The 13922-nt window shown below is 43.1% G+C and overlaps 1 protein-coding gene across 1 annotated transcript in view; it reads left to right on the plus strand.

The window, feature by feature from the left end:
* The first annotated feature begins 11035 nt into the window (after window positions 1-11035).
* Window positions 11036-13922, plus strand: part of LOC145417889 (uncharacterized) — a 42258-nt gene continuing 39371 nt past the window's right edge. Inside the window, exon 1 of the mRNA XM_080286503.1 lies at window positions 11036-11123. The gene's annotated coding sequence lies outside the window, so the exon portion shown is untranslated. The remainder of the gene's footprint in view (window positions 11124-13922) is intronic.

Consider the following 13922-nt stretch of genomic DNA (forward strand, 5'->3'; position numbering starts at 1 on the left):
CAGTGACAGCCTGATGAGTGTAAATTAGTGTATGTACTTGGAAAAGCACTGACAGTTACAGTGTTTTTTGTTGTAAATAATTGTACATAGTAATCATATAAGTATTGCGAGTGACAGTCACTCCAGTGTAAAAAGATAAAAGCATATTTTCCTATTCTGTGTTCTGAAAGTAAAAGTTTTTTGTGTATAAAATATTATTTTTATAACACTGGACAGTGACACTGATGAATAAGGCAAAAAAAAAAAAGATACGGTGAAAGTGAGCGATAGAAATGAAGTGCGAGTGGCCGACAGGAGCGAGAATAAAGTGCCTGCCGTAAGGCTGAATAAACTCGCGCCGCGGTGGTCTTCCTCATTCCCAGTCCACAATACTGGCAGTGACATTGATTTTTATTACCGTAATAGTGACAGGCAAACGTTTGCGAAGTCCTATGATGGAAAAAAAGGAGTATACGTGTTTTTTGCCGAGAAAAGGCAAATGTGACAATATTGACGGGAAGATCGCCACCGCGCTGCATGTCGGCCGTGCGCTCCGTCCATTTTAGCCTTATTTTCAGTTCTTATTTACAAATACGGATTCCAAACAACCTGTACGTTGTTGTATAAAGTGTACTGTGACAGATTGAGGCTGTGGTAGAAAGAAAACCGGGTTTCTGGAGGTGTGAGAGTGAAGACTTTGTTACCCAACTTTGCAAGTCTTCACAAGTCCTTGGGTAGTCAACGAAGGCTCAACATGTGGTTCAGGAGATAGCTGAATGTAAGTAATATATGCCATAAAAATTTTAATGCTCTAGGGTTAATCTATGATTTTTGGCTAATATTTTTCCACAGGTACTCCGACCCCGCTACAACCCCGCCACAGGGGGGGGATCGCGCGTACACAGCCGCGTTTTAGGGGTTAATATGGATAACCTACTCATCAGTCTCATATGCCAGTGGGTCAGGTTGACAAAAGGTCAAACTATATCAGTTTTGATTCAGCCCCAGGTCACTGAGATCTGTAACCCATACCTCTTGAATTGCTAGCTATCACAAATATGACTTATTAAAACGCTTAGGCTAAGTGCAATCCAAATTATTGATATTACAAACTTTAGTTCTGTAATAAGCACTAAGAAATATACTTAAAAAATACAGTAATATGTACAAAGTATGAAAATGTATTGGTATTTGGTACTATATAACAATAAACCACAAGAAAGTTGTGAATACAGTAAGACCTCACTGTAACGGACTAATTGGGGCCCAAGCCATTCCGAAAAATGCGAAATTCCGATAAAAGCGACATTCTGACTTCTCCCGGCTAACCCGGACTTTTTCTGATATATCAGACATTAGTCCGGATCACATGAATGGTTTTTAAACTGTTTTGACTACCACTGCAGTACTGTACTGTGTTATAACTTCACTACATTAATCAAATGGTATAATACACAGTATATAATAATACAGTATTGTACTGTACACTGATAAACATGTCTTTCATTTACCTTACTGTGGTGAACATACCTGAAGTGGTCAGGCAGTCCAGACTGCTTCTGGCTTTATCGGACTATTTCCAATACAGTATATAGGAATTTAGTCTGGTAGCTCCTCGAGTCTAATAAAGGCTATTGAAGTCTGTTATATCGATGTTTTACTGTATATACCATAGGTAGCTACAATACACAGCTGACAGCTGACTGAGTACTCTGTTGTCAAACCGCCAACAGCATGAAAAGATATGCTGTGTAACAATACAGTAATCCCTCTAATATCTGAACGCCCAATATCCGAACATCTCCACTAACCGGACATAATCCTCCTGGGATCCAATATTCCCAAAATGGGCCAAAAACTGCAAAAAATTCGAAAAAAATCTGACTTTTTTCCCTCCCATAATTTGAAATTCCCGCCTGGCGCCAAACAGCTGTTACACCATGGTCCCTTCACCCCTTCCTTCCTCCCCCTCCCCCCTCCCCTGTCAGGTTGCCATTTGGTATTTTTCATTACCAAGTGTGGGCCAATTTGGTAATGAAAAATTCGTTTGGTAATGAATTAGAATAATGCATTACCAAATGGATTTTTCACATGTATGAGGATACACAGGATGGAGATGGTGGATTGTTTGCTCTCTCTGATTAATCTGCTACCCTACATAGTGTGAAAATAATCAACATGGTGTTAATTATAAGGAGAGTGATTACATGTATTTCCACTTGTATATATAATTAGTGAAGAATATATGCTAGCTTTACGAATTTGGTAATGAAAAGTTATATTTGACAATGAAAGTTGAGGAGATTGGTAATGTGGCTGTTGCGATCTGGCAACTCTGTTACCCTACCAACATCAACAGTCACAGCTTAACTCCGATGGAGAGCAGATACTCATAACAGTGCAAGCCAGAGGTGCTTGTTTTTTGCGAATAAACAGTGAATAAACTGCAATACCTTGCCACTAGAACACACAGGAATTTACAGTGTTGTGCAGTGTTAAGAAATTAGAATTTAGAGTGCAGAGGATTAACTGTGGACTGCAAACTGGCGGTTCAAACCAGTCCAAGACCAAGGGACTTGTAAGTACCCAGAATGTTTAATATTGTATAAACTCACCTCTAAAACCTCATTTTATGGTTCTTTTGCATTTATTTCAGTCTTTTATGTCCCTTATTGGTGTGATTTGGGTCTTAAATAGGTGCAATGCATGTCCAGAGGGAGTTGTATAGGTGTTTTTCAGAGTTAGGGTCCATAAGTACTAGTCCATAAGCTGGGGCCCAATATCCGGACAGGACCACTATCTGGACCTGCCTATGGCTCTGTTGATCCGGATATTGGAGGGGTTACTGTATTTTACCTTATTTGTTGACCAATCTTTAAGATGCAGCAGTGTCAACTAGCAACATTCCCATTTTATGCCTAATAAGGATATTTTATCAACTTTCACAAACAAGCCATGTTTTATGGATCATGAAAGGCAACTGTTCCATACAGCCAGGGAACATTACTTTTTGTCACTAAAGATGTGACACAATGCCTCATGCACGGGTATAGGTGTACAAAGCTATTGAAGTGTAGGGTGTTTACCAGGGAAGAATAAGAAGAGAATAAAGTGTAGTGATGCATGTGGTTACACCTTTACTACTCCATCATCAGAATAGAAGCCCAGGATTAAGCTCTCAAACATTAAGGGTGTGATCAATTATTTGCTGTTCCTTGAGTGGTATTATGTGAGCAATAACCCTCCATCCATTCCTTGCCTTTAGCTAAATCCTTTTTGAGCCATATCCAGCTGGAGTACTTTAATGCAGGCAGGAAGGATGGGTGACACATCATAACACCCACACTCACAGTACCCTATTGTCTGCTCTTAACCCCTAAAAGACAGGTGTCCACAAATGCTGTCCAAGGGTATTAGGCCCAAAAAGGCGGGTGTCTGCATATGCAGTCACGCCCCCCCCACCCCCAAACCCGTCCCACCCACCCCACTCCCCTACCACCACATTCACACACCACCTGCCACCCACTCCCACCCTCATCCCCCCACCCCAACCCCCCACCCTGCCCCCAAAACCCCCAACATCTTCCAACTCCCTCCCATTGCCCCCTACCACCCCTAACCCCCACCCTCTCACCACCCCAACCCTCCCCACCCCCATCCACCATGCCCCCCACAATCCCCAACCACCCCTACCTTTCCCACCCTCACCCTCATCCACCATGCCTCCCACAATCCCCAATCCCCCAACCACTCCCCCACCACCTACCATCCCCTATCCCCCACCCCCTACTGCCCACCCCCTACCCCCACCACCCCTAAGCCCCAACCCTTCTCCATCCCCCACCCCCACACCCCCCATACCCTCAACCCCCCCACAATCCCCAAACAACCCCACCCCTCCAATGCCCACTGCCACCCCCACCCTTTCCCCCTCACCGCCCACTTACCACCCCCACCCATCATCCCCCACCCCCACCTCCCCCAAGCACCCAGTCCGCATCCCCCCCCCCACCATATCGCACATGCCGATTATGCCCGTCCTGAGCGTGTCAAAACATCCGATGCCTCTTTTAGGGGTTAATCCTCCCCCACACCATGTCCTCTTGCTCTCCTCCTTTTTATTTTAATACCGGTAATTTTAAGTTCAGGTCATCAGTACTATGAAAATAATGCTAGCTACATAGTACACATGAATTTATATTAAAAAAAAAAAAATTCTATGTTTTGATAAAATAATTAGAAGCACTGTATCCCAAGCAGACAGACATGCGATGTCAACTGCATAAGTGAGACCTAGACCTTCCTGCTCAAACATTCATGCCCTAGCTACATGCAATCCTTCTTCTATCTATCTATCTATAGCCTGACGCCCTAATCCCGCAAAGGGTGGCCGCAGACAAAACGCCTCCAAGTCAATCTGTCACCCACCATTTGACTACCCTCCCCCCAACTCACCCTCCCTCCCTCACATACCTCTCAACTCCATCCCTCCACCTCATCCTCGGTCTATCCCTCTCTCTCCCTCCCTCCACCTCACCTACATACAACCTCTTAGTCAGTCTTTCACTCTCCATTCTCTCCACATGTCCAAACCACCTCAGTGTATTTCTCCTAATCTTCTCAACCACATCCACATCCACCCCACAATGTTCCTTCACTTCTTCATTTGTTAACCTGTCCCTCCATGTCACTCCACATGCTCCTCTCAAGTAACTCATTTCCACTGCTCTCACTCTTGACTTGTTCCCCTTGTGCAAGGTCCACGCCTCGCTTCCATACATCAGGGTAGGGATCACAATACTATCATGCAGTGACTTCTTAACTTCCATACTCACCTCCCTATTTCTCATCACTGCTTTCAGTGAACCAACAACCTTCTTTCCCTGCTGTACCCTTTCATGCACTTCATCCCCCAAAGTTCCATCCTTACTCATTACACTACCCAAGTACTTGAATGCACTCACATTCTCCATATCCTCACCATCCAACCTCACTGTACACTCTGTGACTTCATTCCTCTCAAACACCATAACTTTACTTTTGTTTACATTAACTTTCAACTTCCTCCTCCTACACACTGTCCCAAATTCATTCACCAAACCTTGCAACTCCCATTCATCTTCACTCAACAATACTGTATCATCAGCAAACAGCAGCACCGGAATCTTCCAAATCTCACCATCATTCATTAGAGCCACCCCCACATCCACTGCCTTACCTTGCACCTCTTTTACAACCCCATCCATGTATATATTAAACAGCCATGGAGACATCACACAACCCTGTTTCAATCCCACATTGAGATCAAAGAACTCACTCAGCTCACCATCCACTCGCACCGTAGCCCTGGCTCCCTCGTACATACTCTTCACAGCACTCAACAATTTCCCCTCCACTCCATATATTCTTAATACCTTCCACATACCTTGCCTATCTATTCTGTCATAAGCTTTCTCCAAGTCCATGAAGGCAGCATACACTTTCCTTCCCTTCTCTAGATACATCTCCACTAAACATCTTAGAACAAATATCTGATCTACACTCCCTTTTCCCTTTCTAAATCCCCCTTGTTCTTCTCCAACTAGCTCCTCTGTCATATGCCTAACCCTATCAATGAGTATTCTACCATATATTTTACCAGTCACACTAAGAAGGCAAATACCCCTATGGTTACCACATACTTCTCTCTCCCCTTTTCCTTTGTATAAAGGAACAATTATACCTGATTTCCAGTCCTCTGGAACCCTTCCCTCTTCCCAAGCCAATCTACACAACTTCCATATCCACTCCACAACAATCTCATCCCCATACTTAAGCATTTCACCACACACTCCATCAATTCCTGGGGCCTTTCCCAATTTATTCTTCTTCATCGCTTCCACTACTTCCGCCCTACTGATCTCTTCCTCTCTCCTCTCATCTCTTCTTCTCCCAGCCATTCCCCAACCACTTATACTCGCATTGCTCTCACTCTCTACATTCAACAAATCCTCAAAGTGCTCCTTCCATCTCCTCAATTTCTCTCTCTTCTCCACCAACAATCTATTATTCCTATCTTTCACTCCCCTTCTTGCTCTCTCATAATGTTTGAGAGGCATCTGGTAGGTAGCTCAACAAACTTCTTTTTCCCTTCACTGTTTTATTATTCCATAAAGTTAGAAATTATTTTGGGGAGAGTTCACTTTCCCATTAAGAGTATGTGAGAGACAACTCTTTCCTTGGTCTACAAGGGTTGGGACAATGTTGCCTCTACATTAGCATGAACAGAGATCAACTATGACTCTAATCTGAGTGTGAAGTGCACCTACAGAATCTACCAGCATGTACCGTATGTAAATCAGATTATCTAAAATGATCTACCAGACGTCTCACTGACATGTCATAAAAATACCCCCACTAATACCAGTACACCAGTCCTGTACAAGACAGCCTTAGCATGTATTCAATATGGATGGTGGTGTAATTTTTTTTTTTTTTTTTTATGTGAAGAAGAAGGAACCAAAGGCCATGAGCCCACAAAACTGTTCCTTCCAAGAGAAAAACAAAATACAAGAGAGAGCCAAATTCAAGATCCATTCATTTCGAGATGCCTGGGCACACTGCGTTTGAAAGACTGGAGATCATAGGAAGCAGGAAATACGGACAGAGGGAGACAGTTCCAGAGTTGACCTGTTGCATAAATGAAGGACTGGGAATAACGGTTAACTCTTGCATTAGAGAGTTGGACAGAAAAGGGGTGAGAGTTTGCTGCTAGACGGGTGCTATGCGCCTGTCGTAGAAGTGGAGGAATGCATGCAGACAGTTCAGAGGAAAAGTGATCACTGAAGTAGCGATAGAAAAGAGATAAAGATGCAACACTGCGGCGAAGAGACAGAGGTTGAAGGGAGTCAGTAAGAGGGGGAGTTAATGAGACGAAAAGCCTTTGACTCCACCTTGTTGAGAAGAGCTGTATGTGGGGAGCCTTCCCACACATGAGAGTTGTACTCCACACAGGGGCAGATAAAACCCCTGTATAGAGTCAACAATTGTGCAGGGGCAAAGAAGGAACGGAGTCGGCTTAGCACACCCAATCGCTTGGAAGCAGATTTTACAAGAGATGTAATATGATCTTTCCAAGACAAGTCCCAAGCAAATGAAACCCCAAGCATGTTCAAGGATGATGCAGGATTAAGTTGAGTATTATTAAACATAAGTGGGTATACCTGTGGAAGATTTTGTCGGGTTGATAGGTGCAAAAACTGAGTCTTTGATGCATTAAAAACAACCAGATTATTTTAACCCCAATCAGAGATATGAACCTAGTCAGACATTAGGTGTGCCATAGCCTCAACCCTTGCCTGTTGAAGTAACTGCTGAGATGGACGTTGTGGGAATCGAATGGAAAGGTGAAGGGTGGAGTCATCAGCGTATGAGTGGATAGGGTTAGATGTACAGCTTAGAAGGTCATTGATGAATAAAAGGAAGAGAGTTGGTGACAGGACAGAGCCCTGAGGAACACCACTGTTAATAGATCTAGGAGAAGAACGATAGCCGTCTACAACGGCGGCTAAAGAACGACCAGAAAGGAAGCTAGAGATGAAGGCACAGAAAGAAGGATAGAAACCGTAAGAGGGCAGTTTGGAAATTAAAGATTTATGCCAGACTCGATTGAAAGCCTTTGAGATGTCAAATCCAATGGCAAACCTTTCACCAAGTCCCGAAAGGAGGATGACCAGGAGTCTGAAAGGTAGGTGAGAAGGTCGCCTGTGGAGCATCCCTGACGGAACCCATACTGACGATCAGAAAGAAGGTTGTGATAGGAAAGATGCTTTAAAATTTTTCTATTAAGAATAGAATCAAAAACTTTTGAGATACAGGACGTTAAAGCAATTGGGCGATAGTTAGAGGGTTGGGAATGGTCACCCTTCTTTGGGACTGGCTGAATGAGAGCAAACTTCCAGCAAGAAGGAAAGGTACAAGTTGACAGACAAAGGCGGAAGAGTTTGCCTAGGCAGGGTGTAAGCACAGAAGCACAGTTCTTGAGAACAACAGGAGGGACTCCATCAGGCCCATATGCCTTACTAGTACTGAGGCCAGCAATGGCAGAAAATACATCAGCTGAAGAAATTTTAATGTTAGCCATGAGGAAGTCTGAGGGGGGAAGTGATGGAGGAACAGCACCAAAATCATCTAAGGTGGAATTGGAGGAGAGAGTCTTAGCAAAGAGATCTGCTTTATCAGTAGAAGAAATAGCTACAGAGCCATCAGAGTAGTGCCAGTGATAACATGTGGAAGGGTATGGTACTGGTAGGTAGGACTAATGGGCCTTAAAAGCAAGCTGTGAAACCTATGCCCAGAGTCAGACACACACAACACAAACACACACACAAATAAAACTGAGACAGTATTATATCATCCAAACCAAATTGTGTAAGACCTAATCATGAAACAAACAAAATTAGACCTCAATTAACTTCCAGTTTTGCATAGGGGTACCAAAACAAAGAAAATACGAGGAAACCAATGGAGTCAAAATCTTTATAGTACTTATAGTGGTAGTACTAACAGACTACAATAATATCAAGCTAATATACCACAGCTAAATGCAGAACTAAGCAAAAACAAAATACAATACAGTATAATACGGCTACCAATGCAGTGTTTGTGAAGTTACAATCCGAGGTACTGCTTGACTGATACAAGTGAATGAGTGTTTAAATGGTGTAAATATGCAAGTCAAACTGTGACAGTGCCATATACTGCACTGCCTTTATTCAACAACTTGGCAGTGTTCATCACTGTTGTAGCATAGGCCTATGGTGGTACCACTCTTGAGTGGCGGTTTGGGTGGGGCACGAACCTCTGTACAGTGTTCCTACGTGTTCCATACCCGCTATGTGAACGGCTCTGATATATGCAATAGGCATCACAATAAGATAAACACGTAAGAATACAATGGTAACGTGTGTATTATAATATATGAAAGAACAGTAAACATATTATGCGTAAAATATTTATACGGCAATACAGAAACTTGGCATAAATATTTTACAGTGTTGCTTAAAAAAAAGTAGTCACTTTTATTGGCTGTTACCGTATTTCTAGGGTTGGTAATAATGTCACAATTATGATTATAAGATAATGTGCAGGAATATAAGCAAAAATATGCCAATTTCTTAATGAAAAAATAAATTATACATTAAACCCTCGTGAGCGGCAACACTCACACACACCCAGTCCGACCTGGCCAGAGCTTCCTCTATCCTAGGACTGTTTGGGGACACCTCTTAAAAAAAAAAGCACCAAGACTTTTACCTCCTGGGTGGTGTGGAAATAAAGTCAAATTTACAATATGTACATTATAACATAAAAGAATATAACCAAAATGTATCCTAAAATACCACAGACGAGAGAGAGAAAGACAGAGAGAGAGACAGAGAGAGAGAGAGGGGGGGGGGAAGGCAGACCAGGAGCAGTGTTGAGTGCAGCTGAGTGAGAGATGGAGGAGAGGAGGGAAGGAAGGAGGGAGAGAGTGATTGAATGAAAACAAATCATGGCGCCACAACAGTGAGGTCATCTGGCATCATATGTAAAACAATAATATTTTTAAATATTTTCATCATTCATTCATTGCCAGACGCCATGTGTCCCAAACGGGGTGGCCAAGGGCTTAGAGTTAATTGTTTTACAGGGAGGGGCACTAATCCTCCACCAACCCCACTTGACACGTAGGGATGCCAACAGCATCTGGTGTTCCCAGGCGGTCACCCATCCAAGTACTAACCAGACCCAACGTTGCTTGGTTAGTACTTGGATGGGTGACTGCCTGGGAACACCAGGGGCAGTGTTGAGTGCATTGTCAAGCTGAGGGAAAGATGAAGGAAGAGAAGGAAGGAGGGCGAGAATGATTCAATGAAAACAAATCAATGCGCCGCAACACCGAGGTCATCTGGCGCCATATGTAAAACAATAATATAATAAAAAACAAAATAAAGAAATGAAAGCACAAGTTTATAAGACACATAAAAGAAACAAAATTACCTAGGGTGATGCACAATTCCCTCCAGGAGAGAGAGAGAGAGAGAGAGAGAGGCATTGCGGGTATGGAAAACGTGGCAACACTGTACAGAGGTTCGTGCCCCACCCAAATTGCCAGTTAAGAATGGTACCACCGTACATGCTCCAAACACAAGGATAACCAATGCTAATATCACTCTCCAGCTTGCATGTTTATGGTAACAGAACTCATACTCAATCACAGTTATCTATTACTCTCAGTACTTCTGACTACAATTACCAATTACCGGTAATTACCAACATGGACATATTAGAGTATAAAATATTTTAGATGATAACTGAGCAATACAAAATAAATGCTAAAACAATACCATACACCATCAAAATTACTATCCTGTTCACTGGCTTCGCTGATGCTAGTGTCAAACTTTCAAGGAAAATTAAACTGTTAAATCCACCATTAAATAATACAGGGTAGATAATGGATCCAGAAGGCACCTGCTACCTGTTGCTGAACTTGTCCCATCAGATATTTTTCCTGCTGCCACTGATAAGAGCAACACTTAACATAGCAGCACGTTCAGGTGATGAAGCCCTCTTAATGTACCTGAGAAATAATGTCCAGAGCCTGGCACTGGGCACCGCTGGGAAGCCTCGCCCATCCAACATCCTTCCCATGACACACCCTCTAACGAAACACCCTGAACGCAAAATTACCTACACTGTTATCACTTCAGCCTCCACCACTTACCAGAGAAGACCTACAAGTATCTCCAATATCAACTGTGGTCCTATGTATATCTTATTTATCTTTTTGCAACGAAATTATACCTGACACGGGCGCCATCTTAGACACTTTCACACCCAAAACAAGGTGGTTATAAATACACCTCGCGAAACCTAGTGATAATTATCTTTATTAAACTTAGACAGTGTCAAAATTGACCAATCACAATAGCTCATAAATATATGTAGGTTTTATAATCATATGGTATTCTGTATGGTGAAAATACTGAGCCAGAATGGATTATGAATTGATGACCGTTTCATAACCCGCATCTAAGCACGTCATGATCCCAGGATGTTTGGCACTGGCCCGTCCACTCCAATATATTAAACCCGAAAATCCAGCGACCCTTCTTTACTTGGTAAGGCCATTTCTGCCCGGGAAGTGAATAACTGGAAATGGGCGTGATTTGTGCGGTTAAAGCAGTGTATGACAAATGAGAAATGAGGGTTGGTGCGCCTGGGAAGTTACACCCACTTGTACTCCACTTGAGCTTGGTGACATCCTTTATTCCTGCCGCAGCCGACGATCATACTGAACGTTACGAAGCCTGTCCTATTGAAGGGGTTTATAATGGCCATATAAAACACCACTAGTTAATCCTCAGCTTCGTTAAAGTGTCAGAAGATGGCAAGAATTTACTTTAAAATGACGTCCCCTCCATCAGTGGGTCAAACGTCATGCAATAATTCATGCAGATTTCACAGAATTCTGTTTTATCTTTGTACCTTTATTTTGTATTTTTATATGTATTGTCTTGCCTAGATGTAAGTAACCTGGGTAATTATGTAAAACAACACTGCCTTTGTGAGTTTGGATGAGTAAGGTTTTACCCGAATGTATATTGAGGTAAGTTAGATTACGTTCTTTAGGGCTCCTTTCTAGACAAAAGTAATTGATATCTAGCCCAATGCATTGGGGCATTGTTACTCCAGATACCATAATCAGAATTACAAACTACTATACATATATTTTTGTGTATATGTACCATATGTATGGTGTGTAAGAAACGGAATCTAAAGGTGAATGTAGGGAAGAGTAAAGTGATGGTCTTTGAGAGAGGTGAAGTCAGTGAATGTACAGCGAGGTTGGATGGTGAGGAATTGGAAAATGTGAGTACGTTTAAGTACTTGGGTAGTGTGATGAGTAAGGATGGAGGTTTGGAGGGTGAAGTGCGTGAAAGGGTACAGCAGGGAAGAAAGGTTGCTGGTTCCTTGAAAGCAGTGATAAGAAGCAGGGAAGTGAAAAAGTTACTACATGACAATATTGTGATACCAACTCTAACGTATGGAAGTGAAGCTTGGACGTTGCTGGAAGGACACAAGTCAAGAGTGAGCGGTGGAAATGAGTTATTTAAGAGGAGCCTGTGGAGTCACATGGAGAGACAGGCTGACAAATGAGGATATAAAGGAGCGTTGTGGTGTGGATGTGGATGTGATAGGAAACGTTAGGAGGAATACACTGAGGTGGTTTGGCCATGTGGAGAGGATGGAGGGTGAAAGACTGACAAAGAGAGTGTATGTGAGTGAGGTGGAGGGGGGAAGAGGGAGGGGGAGACCGAGGATGAGATGGAGGGATGGGGTGGAGAGGTATATGAGAGAGGGGGGTGTGAGTGGGGAGCGGGGCAGTGAAATGGCGGGGGACAGGGAGACATGGAGCCGATTTGTTTGTGGCCACCCCGAACGGGATCGAGGTGTCTGGCAATAGATAGATAGATAGATGGTATGTATATATTATATATATATATATATACGGTACATATATATGGTCAGTTTGTGGTATCAGTCCCACAACGATTTTTTCGTCCAACTTGGGTGTTGCCAATGGTTTTTGGTGTGATTCGTTTGAATTTGACCTTCATTTCTATCGGAAATCAATAGTTTCTGAGATGACCCATTTTTTGTCATCACAGAAACTACTGGTTTCTGACAGAAATTTAAGTCAAAATCATCAATAATCACACCACAAACCATTGGAAACACCCAGGTTGGATGTTGTTTCAATACTGAAGCCCTGGAAAGATGACAGGTTTTGAAGTAAATAAAATAATCCTAACCTAACCTAATCAACCTAACCTAACCTAACTTAATCAACCTAACCTAACCTAACCTAACCAACCTAACCTAACCTAAACCCCCCCTAACAAGGTCTAACTTACCTTACTGTGGAAATGGTGGGTCAGACTCCACTGGCGGCAAATCCAAAGATGCTCTTCTTGTCGCAACTGAAGTCGTACGAGACAGTGAGGACACTCCACCTGACTTGGAAGGACGCCGTGCCTACGCAGAAGATCGACAGAAGCCTCAAGTTCTTAGTAAAAAGCCTCAAAACTCTCCCAAGGCTTCAGAGCACACCCATTACACGGGAGAGACATGGCGGGACTGACTTTTGAACATGGCAAAGTGCGGGAAACTTCACTCATTGGTGGAAAGAAATTAAATGTGATTGGTTGATGAAGAGGGAGGGATAGCTGTGATTGGCTTTCATAAGTCACATGATTCCAACGCTGTCAAGTTGGTGTAAAACATCATAAAATGCATATATAATGGTTTAAAATTTATGAAATAAAAACTGACAACAATGTAAGAGGGACTGCTGCTCCTACTGTTGGTAAACATGGCTGCACGGCGGGATGGTTCAGGCTCTTTCTGTACTGAAGGAAAAAATCAGTAATCTCGTAAACCGTTCATTTCCGAGAGCATTGACACATCCTGGTGAGTACAGCAGAATGAGATGCATAGGCTGATAGGTAGAATAAGTTCGAGTTTTCTGTGGGACCGATACTATAGTTTGACTATCTGTTTATCTATCTGTCTATTGCCAGACGCCTCAATCCTTTTCAGGGTGGCCACAAACAAATCGCCTCCACATCACCCTGTCCCCTGCCATTTCACTGCCCTGCTCCCAACTCACCCCCCCCTCTCTCATATACCTCTCCACCCCATCCCTCCATCTCATCCTCGGCCTCCCCCCTCCCTCTACCCCCCTCCACCTCACTCACATACACTCTCTTCGTCAGTCCACCCTCCATCCTCTCCACATGGCCAAACCACCTCAGTGTATTCCTCCTAATGCTTCCTATCACATCCACATCCACACCACAATGCTCCTTTATATCCTCATTTGTCAGCCTATCTCTCCATGTGACTCCACAGGCTTC

Source organism: Coenobita brevimanus, chromosome 111, assembly GCF_032717465.1.
Source record: "Coenobita brevimanus isolate Jiangsu-jjx chromosome 111, ASM3271746v2, whole genome shotgun sequence".
Taxonomy (NCBI): Eukaryota; Metazoa; Arthropoda; class Malacostraca; order Decapoda; family Coenobitidae; genus Coenobita; species Coenobita brevimanus.